At 46.7% G+C, this 14,584-nt stretch overlaps 1 long non-coding RNA gene across 1 annotated transcript; it reads right to left on the bottom strand.

Moving 5' to 3' along the window:
* Nucleotides 1–8,697: 8,697 nt before the first annotated feature.
* Nucleotides 8,698–12,146, bottom strand: LOC125536852. The gene is made up of 2 exons (XR_007295247.1): nt 11,783–12,146; nt 8,698–8,985 (listed from the first exon to the last, which is right to left on the bottom strand). It is a non-coding gene; the product is annotated as an uncharacterized LOC125536852 (long non-coding RNA).
* Nucleotides 12,147–14,584: the final 2,438 nt, after the last annotated feature.

Genomic DNA, 14,584 nt, shown 5'->3' with positions numbered 1-14,584 from the left:
AGTAGGAGAAACAGACACCCGCTAGCCACCTGTGTGCAAAGCACGTTGGTAGAACCAGTCTCATGAACACGGTCATGTAATGTCGGTCCGGGCCGCTTCATCCAACAATATCACCGAATCAAAGTAAGACGTTGGTGGTAAGCAGTATGACTATTATCGCCCACAACTCTTTGTGTTCTACTCGTGCATATCATCTACGCATAGACCTGACTCGGATGCCACTGTAGGGGAACGTAGCATGCTTCCTACGATCACGCAAGATCTATCTAGGAGATGCATAGCAACGAGAGGGGGAGAGTGTGTCCATGTACCCTTGTAGACTGAAAGCGGGAGCGTTAGGTTAACGCGGTTGATGTAGTCGAACGTCTTCACGATCTAACCAATCCAAGTACCGAATGTACGGCACCTCCGTGTTTAGCACACGTTCAGCTCGATAATGTCCCTCAAGCTCTTGATCCAATAGAGGGTCGAGGGAGAGTTCCAACAGCACGACGGTGTGGTGACGGTGATGGTGATGTGATCCGCGCAGGGCTTCACCTAAGCACTACGACGCTATGACCGGAGGAGTAAACTATGGAGGGGGCACCGCACACGGCTAAGAGAAATCTTGGTGTGTCTTTGGGGTGTCCCCTACCCCCGTATATAAAGGGGGAGGAGGCCGGCGGCCAGGACGGACGCGCCATGGGGGGAGTCCTACTTGGACTACTAGTCCAAATACGATTCGTCCCCCCCCCACCTTTTTCCTTTCTCCACCGGAGGGAATAGGAAGAAGAGGGAGAGGGAAAGGGAAGGGGGCGTCGCGCCCTCCTCCTTGTCCTATTCGGAATCCCTAGGAGGGGGGCACGCGGCCACCCCCCGTGGGCTTCCCTCTCTCTCCCTTAGGCCCATGTTGGCCCAACACTTCCCCGGGGGGTTCCGGTAACCCCTCGGTACTCCAGAAAAATACCCAAATCACTCGGAACCATTCCAATGTCCGAATACTACCTTCCAATATATGAATCTTTACCTCTCGGCCATTTCGAGACTCCTCGTCATGTCTGTGATCTCATCCGGGACTCCGAACAAACTTCGGTGACCAAAACACATAACTCATAATATAAATCGTCATTGAAAGTTAAGCGTGCGGACCCTACGGGTTCGAGAACTATGTAGACATGTATGACGCCCTCGATTCAATCGTACACCAATCATACATGCAAATGTGTACGATCAAGATCAAGGACTCACGGGAAGATATCACAACATAACTCTAGACACAAATTAAAATAATACAAGCTTTATATTACAAGCCAGGGGCCTCGAGGGCTCGAATACATAAGCTCGAATACACAAGAGTCAGTGGAAGCAACAATATCTTAGTACAGACATAAGTTAAACAAGTTTGCTTTAAGAAGGCTAGCACAAAAGCAACAATGATCGAAAAGGCAAGGCCTCCTGCCTGGGAGCCTCCTAACTACTCCAAGTCGTCAGCGGCCGTCACGTAGTAGTAGGCACCCTCAGGGTAGCAGTAGTCATCAGTGGTGTCGTCTAGCTCCTGGGATCCGTCATCTGGTCGCAACAATCGGGTATGGGGGAAAAGAGGTAGCAAAGCAGCCGTGAGTACTCATCCAAAGTACTCGCAAGACTTACATCAGATCTAACTAAGTATGCATCAGTATCAAAGGAAATGGGTTGTATCTGTGGACTAAACTGCAGAATGCCAGAAAGAAGGGGAAAGCCTAGCATATCGAAGACTAGCATCTTCAATCATGTTGCAGCATATAGAAGAGTACAGATCAACATAATATAAAGTAGTAGTAGTGTTATCAACCTCGGCCAGAGATCCTTTCTCGACTCCCTACGAGAAAGCAATCCCAGAGCCATACTATCCATTTCTCATCTCAAGTATCCAGTTCTAGTTGTATCGATCGGGATACAACTCCAAGTGTCCGTTACCGTAGGACAGGCTATCGATAGATGTTTTCTTTCCTGTAGGGGTGCACCAACTTACCCACCATGCTAGATTAACTCCGGCCGGACACACTTTCCTGGGTCATGCCCGGCCTCGGCCAAACAATACGCCGCAACCCGACCTAGGCTTAATAGAGAGGTCAACACGCCGGACTAAACCTATGCCCCCAGGGGTCATGGGCCATCTCCCCGGGAACTCCTGCACGTTGCATACGTGGACGGTGAGCAGACCTAGCTACCTCCTTAAACAAGGCAGGAGCTTACGCAGTCCAACCCGGCGCGCGCCGCTCAGTCGCTGACGTCGATTAAGCTTTGGCTGGTGTATATGACGCAGAACGCAGATACTATGCCCACGTGATGGTTAGTGCTATCAGGCCAGAGGCCCCTCGGATCAAATATCCAAAATGTAGTGGATTAGGAACACGCGGTAACAAGCAGAGACTCACGAAATATGTGACCCTGTCGCCCCATCTCGAGGACTTGCGACAAGGGCTAAGAATGCCCGGCCACGCCTCGTGTTCAACTCTCGGTTACTCTCCAGGTCAACCCATCTCGACATCACTCGCAATTAAGCTCGCGCGGGTACCCCTCAGGGTCGACCTGCCTTTCCAAGTAACAGTTGTAAAGTCCAAGTATCCGTCTGTCCAAACATCAAGGGGAAAACCCGAGGAATCACCCCTGGTGAATTCCAGTCGATGTAATCATCAAGGTGAACGTAAGAGGATCCACCCCTGAGGTTCACACTTGAGGGGTTTCACGACATAGCCGTATCGGAAGTGGTTAAGGAGGAAATCACCCTCGATGACCACGACCGATTAGCTACACTACAGAGGTCTCATCAGGAATGTTGTAAGAGGCTCCACCCTCGGCACTTGATGGTAACTCGGCAGAGTCGTTCAACTAGGGGGGTGATGTGCGGTGTCGGGGCCTGGATGTCAATCACGTTGATCGAGTCATCGAACATAAAGCGGGGCAACTGGGACAAGGTGGGGGTCACTAATGGATCAATAATCAACCTATACTAAGCAGTTTAGGATAAGCAGGTACCAAAATCAGGCTATGCATCAGAGTAGGATTATACAAAAAGCAGTAGCAGTTCTAATGCAAGCATGAGAGGGAAAGAAATAGGCGATATCGGAATGCTCAAGGGGGGCTTGCTTGCCTGGTTGCTCAGACAAGAAGAAGGGGTCGTCGGTGACGTAGTCGATCATAGCGGCATCAGCATCGTCACAGGGTCTACCGAAGAGAAGAGGGGGGAGAAACAGTAAAAACATAGCAAGCAAGTGCATAACAGGACAACAAACAGAGCTAGACGTGTTCTAACGCGGTGCTACACGACACCGGTGAAGGGGGAAGTCAACCGGAAATGTTTTCCCGGTTCCGGACCTGTGTCAAACAGATGACCGGAGAGGGAAAGTTCCATGTTCAGATAGTTAGAGGCATCTGACATGTAAACGGATTGCGTGTTCGGATTCGTCTAATCGTTCTGAGCAACTTTCATATATAAAACTTTTTCATTTGAGCTACGGTTTATTTTTATTAATTTTCAAAGTTTTAAACAATTTCTGGAATTTACTGGATTAATTTTAATTCGAAAAAGTAGAAAAGAATGCTATGTGCACACACTGAAGTGTACACAACAAGGTGCTATAGACGCTGACATGTGGGCCTGATGACTGAGTTGGCCAGTCAAATGTTTGAAAGGTCAAAGGATGAATAGTGCCCTAGGTCCCGCATGTCATGGACTACCCCTATTAAAAGAAATAAGCCTAGTATTTAACTAAATTAATTAAGTATAGGGGCCCACTTGACATAGGCTAATTTAGCCCAGAATCTAATCTATCCTAATCCTAACTAAGAATGGTCGGCCACGCTGTGAAGAACACAGCCGCTCGTACAGGGGCTCACACGCACGCAGCCATGCTGTGCCATGGCCACGGCGCGGCCGACTGGGCAGGAAATGAGCACCAGCAGTGAGCAGCACACAGGGGCAGCAATAGCTGGCAGCGGTGGCAGCAATGGGCGGTGGCAGCAGCGAACAACAATAGCAACTAGCAGTGAGCAGCAGAACGCAGCAGTAGCGCGAGCAGCAGGCCGGCCGGAGCAGTAGCAGCGCCGCAGCGACAGGGCGGACGCGGCCTGCGCGGGCGCGTCCCTCGGGCAAGTAGCTGCACGAGAGTGGGGGCGCGGTGACGAGCGCAGGTCGGCGTAGGGGAAAGCAGCGGCGCGGGTGCGCGTGGGTCGCATCCAAGGCGCGGTCACGGGCAAGAGCAGGCACCGGCACGTGCGCATACACTGAGGCTCGAACGCGGTCATGGAAGAGGACAACCGAGCTCGGGCACGACGGCAAACGGCAACGAATAAAAGGGGAAAGGGGGGAATCGATGAGGCTCACTGGAAGGAGGTCGGGGACGTGCTCGAACAGGTCAAGGGCGCGCCGGAGGTGGGGATCGACGGCGATGGCCGTGGCGGCTGTGGTGGGGATGGCGGCTCGATGTGGAGCATACAAGGCCCTTTGGCTTCGATCCAGAGGCATAGGTGAAGGAGACGAGGTTGGGGAAGCTCGTGGCCACCTTGTAGCAGCTCGGGGATGACCCAGAGGACGGCAACGACGATGCGGTGGCGACGGCAATGCACGGGCATCGAGCAGGAGAGGCAAGGGCGCGAGAGGGAAGAAAAAGGGGATGCTAGGGTTTCGGGGAGGAGGGGGCCGGTCTTATCCATCTCGGGGTGTCGTGGATGCTCGACAGGAGCTCATCGGGCGCGTGGACGGCTGGCCAGAGGCCACAGCCATGGCTCTGTCTCCCTGTACATCTCTGTACATAATAAAGAGAAGGTCGTGGTGGGCTTAGGCGATGCTACTGTAGCACTAGGCTTTCTAGTGCACAGTGTGCACCATTGTTGAGGAAATCGTTAACTGGTAACTGCTCGGTTGGCTGGCGAGTAGGGGATTAATAGGCTAATCGGCCATTTAATCAATTAATCAGACGATTTATTAGTTTATCGACTACTCGGTGACCCTATGAGTAGGGATTAATCGGCAAGTTAACTGGTTAATCAGATGAATTCTTGAACAGGGGTGTGCACTTAGCCCCTTCTTTATTTTCTGTGCTTAAATATTTTGGTATTGTTTTCTACTTAACTCCCATAGCAAACGAATTTAGACCAACTTGAAATTTGGGGCATAATTATTGGGCAATATTTTGAGACAGCACAAAAGTTTTCATGTGGTTTGAGAAAACATAAACATTTGTTTATATTTAAAAGCCCATAATAGTTGTCATTGGACCACTTTAATATTTTGCGAAGGATTAATTAGTGAGTCAAATGAAGTTGGCTTCCACATGACAAATGATTAGGGGAGAAATATAGAACTATTCAAACATTTTAGTTTTATAGTTTGAGAGAAATAAAAATTTGACTTGCCTTTTAAAATTTGAAATTGAGGCCGGTTTGGGACAAAGTGATGATTAGCAAAATTTAAATATGATGATGTGAAACCATTAGTAGGAGTTTACTGTAGCATGACACTGGGGTGTTACAAATCTCCTCCACTATAAGAAATCTCGTCCCGAGATTTAAGTGGGGAAGTAAAGAGTGACTTCGGAGAACTGACCCTTATAGGGTTAATTATCTAGTGAACAATTCAGGGAATGAGGCAGAAGTATCTCTCGAGTTGAAACTTAATAAACGTCGAGAGCAAAGTATGAAGGTACAATAGGAAGTTTCAAGCGAATGGACAAATTGATACATGAACAGTGTGAGAAAGGGGTTCAGAGCATCGGGAATAGATCATCTCTCGAAAGGTGGCCGTGACGTGATACGAAGCCAATTGCAAGAATATTTTGGAATCAAAGATATACAGGAGAGTCAGGTTCCAATCCTGTGGAATTGTGGGTTATGAGCCCACCATGTGGGTTAAAAGTAGAAAGGGCGCTAGCATTTTGCACGGTCATGATAGCAAGGCATGTCAGAGGGTAGCCTGTCAGTTATGTCGGCAACAACGTCGGTACCAATGGCGAGGGACGAAGAGAACCATTTTCCAGCTCATTGAACGAGGTGGGCCATTAGGCAAAGTTCTCGTCCATCGGTGGCTACCGGAATGTTATCAACAATAGTAACAGGGTCTTACTGACAGAGTGATACAACGAGGTGTTTACATAAGCAGGGAGATATTATTGCTTATGTAATATAGATCACAATAAGGTTTAAACAAACCAATGGAAAGAAAAATGTAATTGTCAGATTAAACAGAACCATGGAAAGGAAAATGTGTTTAAACACATATTTCAGGGGTATATCCTTCCCAAGGACAAGCAGAGCATGATATCCATGACAGGATAGAAGTATAAAACACTTTAGATAAGGGGGGAGAAAATTCATGACATTACCCATACAACGGTGTTTGGATAATTGATAAAGAAAATTTAGTATCGTGCTTCAAATGTTCTTATTGGAGATTGGATTACCACAGACATGCTTCGAGATAGCATTGACATGGTTTCAAGCAAAGGTCGGACTTTGGATACACCAAGGATCCATCGGAAACAACTAAGAAAATAAGTCATACAATTTTAGCAGTGACAAGATGAGGGTGTGGCCGACGGGCTCAGCCACAATCCATTGACATGCCAAAAAGGATGTATTTCCAAAATTATATGAACCAATTTGTGTTGGGGAAGGCAAGAATGTTATCGATGATAACATAAATCATCGAGGGGAAGGATTGTATTTCTCATCATGAATTCGATTGATATCCTGGAAAAGCTCGGAATGTTGATGATGATCACGACACATTTGTCGAGAGATTTCATGAAGATGTCACCGAGCAGAAAAGGAAGGATGAAGTGAAAGGCTATGAGAACCACTGATTCGACACAAGCTCAAAGTCAAGCTTGTTGTTCGAGGTGAAATGATAATATGAGGAAGATCGACGTAAGCTTAGCTCATCGTCGGAAGTTGCTCCGGACATAAGGACCAGGTAGCACAGTTAAAAAGTTGACATGGTAAAAATATAGCTGATCAGGCTAGGAATGATGTGATGGGGTATAAGGCTTCCCAGTATCAAGTACTAGGTGTAATGCCAGAAGGTAAATCGGAGTAGAGGTTGGACGAGGGAATGATTTGCAGAGGATAAGTAATTGTAACTTACCCAGTAAATGGGATCAAGGAGGAAATATGGTCGGGACCATAACTGCAAGGGATCCAATTTACGATACCGGAAGAATATTCAAATGATTAAATATCCTTGCAAGAAGCTTTCATGATAAGTCCCACACCGTGTCCGTGGGCATGAACACAAGGTTCAGGGTCGACTCCCACTTCTACAATGCATAACCTTTCATTTTACTTCTCGCTCTTGATGAAGCTGTAGTATTGAAATTTTATCTGACGAAAAGCCAGTAGAGTATAACCCGCATAACTTTTGAGTTCACATAGATTAGGGAAGGCATAGGTTCAACCCATCAGGGCATCTTAGGAACATATATCATAAATTTCGAGAATAAATAACACAGGCTTGGCAGTAGAGCATGCTTGAGAAAGCGGAGGATACAATTTACCAAAAGCATTATGTATCCGAGGAAAGGCTCACAAGCTTATTGAATATGAAGGACGTTGTCGGATAAAATCCGAAAAAGGGGTCTGATGGTCCACAAGGGGTCTGATGTGAGCATCAATATTCAACCAGAGGAAGAAAGAATGCAAGAAGATCAGATTATAGACACAACTGACTAACTCAAAGCTCAATTGCAAAGGAATTATGAATTCCAAGACAAGGGATCGGAAGCAATGTTCTGATTAGGGATGGATAGGTAGAATAGCCTTAGGGGTACAATCGATGGTGATTTGATTGATCGAGATTTAGTACATGTTAAAATGACGTCTGAGCCGGAAGGATGAATTCTAGGATCTGATTAAGGATTGCGAGCATTTGCAACATATTGTAACAACAGACTCAAAATGATAATGACCAAGGCTGAAAATAAGATTACTAGACTTATGGTATTATCCATAATGCAAGCAAGCAAGAAATTCAAGAACAATAGGTTGTTGAGGATTTTCACAAGAACGAATGGTATTACGAAGATTTTTGTGAAGTACATGAATCAACTGAGGATGAGCGGATACTCGATAGGTGCACCAAGTTATCCGCAGGGGTATTCAAATGACAAGGAACTGCAAGGCAGTAAGCTCAAAGGATTCTCGGAAAAAGGAGAGCAGTTCAAGGCATCTTGTAATAACAAGATCATTTGGGATAGAATGTAAGATTGGCAAGTGTGTGTAGTTATCCATAAGGATATTTCGGTGGTAGGGAATTGCAAAGGCAACAGGCACAAAGTCTCGAGAGAATATCATAGAGTATCTTCGGAATCTTCTGATGCAGCAGGCGATCATCTAAAATAAGGGGCTCTTTGGGCGGATGTGATCACGAGATCCTAATGCTCGAGTTAGTAAAACCATTTAACCCGGATAGAAGAGAGATCAGAGTCCTAAAGTATAGACGAGGAATAAAAGATCCTAATACCACTCAATTGGCGAAAGACACACAACCAAGTTAGTAAAACAGTTTTCGGTTCTAGACTCAACTTCGGCCAAGGAGTTGGAAGGGGGGATCCTACAGGCAGTCGGCTCTGATACCAACTTATGACGCCCTCGATTCAATCGTACACTAATCATACACGCAAATGTGTACGATCAAGATCAATGACTCACGGGAAGATATCACAACACAATTCTAGACACAAATTAAAATAATACAAGCTTTATATTACAAGCCAGGGGCCTCGAGGGCTCGAGTACACAAGCTCGAATACATAAGAGTCAGCGGAAGCAACAATATCTGAGTACAAACATAAGTTAAACAAGTTTGCCTTAAGAAGGCTAGCACAAAAGCAACAACGATCGAAAAGGCAAGGCCTCCTGCCTAGGAGCCTCCTAACTACTCCAAGTCGTCAGCGGCCGTCACGTAGTAGTACGCACCCTCGGGGTAGCAGTAGTCATCAGTGGTGTCGTCTGGCTCCTGGGATCCGTCATCTGGTCGCAACAATCGGGTATGGGGGAAAAGAGGTAGCAAAGCATCCGTGAGTACTCATCCAAAGTACTCGCAAGACTTACATCAGATATAACCTAAGTATGCATCAGTATCAAAGGAAATGGGTTGTATCTGTGGACTAAACTGCAGAATGCCAGAAAGAAGGGGAAAGCCTAGCATATCGAAGACTAGCATCTTCAATCATGTTGCAGCATATAGAAGAGTACAGATCAACATAATATAAAGTAGTAGTAGTGTTATCAACCTCGGCCAAAGATCCTTTCTCGACTCCCTACGAGAAAGCAATCCCAGAGCCATACTATCCATTTCTCATATCCATTTCTCATCTCAAGTATCCAGTTCTAGTTGTATCGATCGGGATACAACTCCAAGTGTCCGTTACTGTAAGATAGGCTATCGATAGATGTTTTCTTCCCTGTAGGGGTGTACTAACTTACCCACCACGCTCGATTAACTCCGGCCGGACACACTTTCCTGGGTCATGCCCGGCCTCGGCCAAACAATACGCCGCAACCCGACCTAGGCTTAATAGAGAGGTCAACACGCCGGACTAAACCTATGCCCCCAGGGGTCATGGGCCATCTCCCCGGGAACTCCTGCACGTTGCGTACGTGGCCGGTGAGCAGACCTAGCTACCTCCTTAAACAAGGTAGGAGCTTACGCAGTCCAACCCAGCGTGCGTCGCTCAGTCGCTGACGTCGATTAAGCTTCGGCTGATGTATATGACGCAGAACACCCATACTGTGCCCACGTGACGGTTAGTGCTATCAGGCCAGAGGCCCCTCGGATCAAATATCCAAACCGTAGTGTATTAGGAACGCGCGGTAACAAGCAGAGACTCACGAAAGATGTGACCCTGTCGCCCCGTCTCGAGGACTTGCGACAAGGGCTAAGAATGCCCGGCCACGCCTCGTGTTCAACTCTCGGGTACTCTCCAGGTCAACCCGTCTCCACATCACTCACGGGTACCTCTCAGGGTTGACCCGCCTTTCCAAGTAACAGCTGTAAACTCCAAGTATCCGTGTGTCCAAACATCAAGGGGAAAACCCGAGGAATCACCCCCGGTGAATTCCACTCGATGTAATCATCAAGGTGAACGTAAGAGGATCCACCCCTGAGGTTCACACTTAAGGGGTTTCACGACATAGCCGTATCAGAAGTGGTTAAGTAGGAAATCACCGTCGATGACCATGACCGAATAGCTACACTACAGAGGTCTCACCAGGAGTGTTGTAAGAGGTTCCACCCTCGGCACTCGATGGTGACTCTACAGAGTCGTTCAATTAGGGGGGTGATGTGCGGTGTCAGGACCTGAACGTCGATCACATTGATCGAGTCATCGAACATAAAGCGGGGCAACTGGGACAAGGTGGGGGTCACTGATGGATCAATAATCAACCTATACTAAGCAGTTTAGGATAAGCAGGTAAGGTAACAATAAGCAAGTAACAAAATCAGGCTATGCATCAGAGTAGGATTATACAAAAAGCAATAGCAGTTCTAATGCAAGCATCAGAGGGAAAGAAATAGGCGATATCGGAATGCTCAAGGTGGGTTTGCTTGCCTGGTTACTCAGACAAGAAGAAGGGGTCGCCGGTGACGTAGTCGATCACAGCGGCATCAGCATCGTCACGGGGTCTACCGAAGAGAAGAGGGGGAGAAACAGTAAAAACATAGCAAGCAAGTACATAACAGGACAACAGACAGAGCTAGACGTGTTCTAACGCGGTGCTACATGATACTGATGAAGGGGGAAGTCAACCGGGAATGTTTTCTCGGTTCCGGACCTGTGTCAAACAGATGACCAGAGAAGGAAAGTTCCATGTTCAGATAGTTAGGCATCTGACACGTAAACGGACCGCGTGTTCGGATTCGTCTCATCGTTCTGAGCAACTTTCATATATAAAACTTTTTTATCTGAGCTACGGTTTATTTTTCATTAATTTTCAAAGTTTTAAACAATTTCTGAAATTTACTGGATTAATTTTAATTCGAAAAAGTAGAAAAGAATGCTATGTGCACACACTGAAGTGTACACAACAAGGTGCTATAGACGTTGACATGTGAGCCTGTTGACTGAGTTGGCCAGTCAAATGTTTGAAAGGTCAAAGGATGAATAGTGCCCTTGGTCCCGCATGTCATAGAGTACCCCTATTAAAAGAAATAAGCCTAGTATTTAACTAAACTAATTAAGTATAGGGGCCCACTTGACATAGGCTAATTTAGCCCAGAATCTAATCTATCCTAATCCTAACTAAGAATGGTCGGCCACGCTGTGAAGAACATAGCCGCTCGTACAGGGGCTCACACGCACGCAGCCATGCTGTGCCATGGCCACGGCGCGGCCGGCCGGGCAGCAAATGAGCACCAGCAGTGAGCAGCACACAGGGGTAGCAATAGTTGGCAGCAGCGGCAGCAATGGGCGGTGGCAGCAGCGAACAACAGTAGCAACGAGCAGTGAGCAGCAGAACGCGGCAGTAGCGCGAGCAGCAGGCCCGGCGGAGCAGTAGCAGCGGCGCAGCGACAGGGTGGACGCGGCCTGCGCGGGCGCGTCCCTCGGGCAAGCAGCTGCACGAGAGCGGGGGGCGCGGCGACGAGCGCAGGTCGGCGCGGGTGCGCGCGGGTCACATCCAGGGCGCGGTCACGGGCAAGAGCAGGCACCGGCACGTGCGCGTACACTGAGGCTCGAACGCGGCCATGGAAGAGGACAACCGAGCTCGGGGACGACGGCAAACGGCAACGAATAAAAGGGAAAAGGGGGGAATCGATGAGGCTCACTGGGAGGAGGTCGGGGCCGTGCTCGAACAGGTCGAGGGGGTGCCGGAGGTGGGGATCGACGGCGACGGCCGTGGCGGCTGTGATGGGGATGGCGGCTCGATGTGGAGCATACAAGGCCCTTTGGCTTCGATCCAGAGGCATAGGTGAAGGAGACGAGGTTGGGGAAGCTTGTGGCCACCTTGTAGCAGCTCGGGGATGACCCAGAGGACGGTAACGATGATGCGGCGGTGACGGCAATGCACGGGCGTCGAGCAGGAGAGGCAGAGGCGCGAGAGGGAAGAAAAAGGGGATGCTAGGGTTTCGGGGAGGAGGGGGGCGGTCTTATCCATCTCGGGGTGTCGTGGATGCTCGACACGAGCTCATCGGGTGTCTCCCTGTACATTTCTGTACATAATAAGAAGGAGAAGGCCGTGGTGGGCTTGGGCCATGCTACTGTAGCACTAGGCTTTCTAGTGCACAGTGTGCACTTAGCCCCTTCTCTATTTTCTCTGCTTTAATATTTTGGTACTGTTTTCTACTTAACTCCCATAGCAAACGAATTAGGCCAATTTAAAATTTGGCGCATAATTAGTGGGCAATATTTTGAGACAGCACAAAAGTTTTCATGTGGTTTGAGAAAAACATAAACATTTGTTTATATTTAAAAGCCCATAATAGTTGTCATTGGACCACTTTAATAATTTGCGAAGGATTAATTAGTGAGTCAAATGAAGTTGGCTTCCACATGACAAATGATTAGGGGAGAAATATAGAACTATTCAAACATTTTAGTTTTATAGTTTGAGAGAAATAAAAATTTGACTTGCCTTTTAAAATTTGAAATTGAGGTCGGTTTGGGACAAAGTGATGATTAGCAAAATTTAAATATGATGATGTGGAACCATTAGTAGGAGTTTACTGTAGCATGACACTGGGGTGTTACAACATGACCAAGACACATCTCTGTCAATAACAAATAGCGAAACCTGGATGCTCATATTGGCTCCTACATATTCTACGAAGATCTTTATCGGTCAAACCGCATAACAACATACGTCATTCCCTTTGTCATCGGTATGTTACTTGCCCGAGATTCGATCATTGGTATCCTCATACCTAGTTGAATCTCGTTACCGGCAAGTCCCTTTACTCGTTCCGTAATGCATCATCCCGCAACTAACTCATTAGTTACATTGCTTGCAAGGTTTATAATGATGTGCATTACCGAGAGAGCCCAGAGATACCTATCCGATAGTCGAAGTGTCAAATCCTAATCTCGATCTATGCCAACTCAACAAACACATTCGGAGACACCTGTAGAGCATCTTTATAATCACCCAGTTACGTTGTGACGTTTGATAGCACACAAGGTGTTCCTCCGGTATTCGGGAGTTGCATAATCTCATAGTTAGAGGAATATGTATAAGTCATGAAGAAAGCAATAGCAATAAAACTAAATGATCATTATGCTAAGCTAACAGATGGGTCTTGTCCATCACATCATTCTCTAATGATGTGATCCTGTTCATCAAATGACAACACATGTTTATGGTCAGGAAACATAACCATCTTTGATTAATGAGCTAGTCAAGTAGAGGCATACTAGGGACACTCTGTTAGTCTATGTGTTCACACATATACTAAGTTTTCGGTTAATACAATTCAAGCATGAATAATAAAACATTTATCATGATATAAGGAAATATAAATAACAACTTTATTATTGCCTCTAGGGCATATTTCCTTCAGGAATAGCATGGTCTATGATCACATCATACCCTCCCCTTCAGACGAAATCGTCCTCGGTTTCGGAGCAGTCTTTGCAACCTTCTTCAAAAATGTAACATGTCCATCCACCTTGATTGTGTTGTCAAACATCGGCCGCAACAAATGTTGCTTCCATGCATTCCAGAATGAGTAAGTGTTGGTTTGACCTTCATGTGTTGCGTTATGGTCGTATTGCCATGGCCTTCCCAATAAAAAGTGGTATGCATCCATGGGTGTAATATATCAGATCACCATATCAGTATAATCTCCACAAATAATTTGGAACGCACCTTTTGAGTAACCTTTAGCTTCCCAGTATGATACATCCACTCGACATGGTGGGGTGTGGATGCTTCCATGTAGGCAAGCCCAAAGCATCAACTAACCCTTTGCTAACTGCATTGGTGTAGCTTCCACCATCTATTATTAGCTTGCAATTGGCGTTGTTGATCTTACACTCGGACTGAAAAATATTCCATCGTTGCCCCTTATCCTCAATACGATCTTCCTGCACTCGTTGCACCATTAATGATGGATATGCTTCCGCGGCTTCAAAGATCATCAAAGTTACTTTTTCATCTTCTTCAGATTTTTTAGTAGAAGTGTCAATATTTTTTTCTCCATCACTTGTAGACATGTATCCTTATTCTTTGAGGAGCACTCTCCTCTCATTAGGACACTCAAACTTTTTATGTCCCCTGCACCACACTTGAAGCACACAATATCATTAGTATGAGAGTTAGAAGCACGAGACGATTCAACCTTGGTTTGAGATACTTCCTTGGTAGTCAACTTAGAATCTGAATTGAAACCACTATTACCACCAGCCCTCTCTCTGAAAATTATGGCACACCGAGTTTGATAAATTATCATGACCGATATGATGCTTTACTTGTTGCTCCTCTCGAATGGCGTGGTGTAATAATCCATGTAACCCATTATATTCTACCATAGTGATGTCTACTATGCAACTTTATTCTTGTAGACACGTGTTGGGCCTCCAAGCGCAGAGTTCTGTAGGACAGTAGCAATTTTCTCTCAAGTGGATGACCTAAG

Source organism: Triticum urartu, chromosome 2, assembly GCF_003073215.2.
Source record: "Triticum urartu cultivar G1812 chromosome 2, Tu2.1, whole genome shotgun sequence".
NCBI lineage: Eukaryota > Viridiplantae > Streptophyta > Magnoliopsida > Poales > Poaceae > Triticum > Triticum urartu.
Note: the sequence above shows the minus strand (reverse complement) of the source record. Positions and strands in the feature narration are given on the sequence as shown.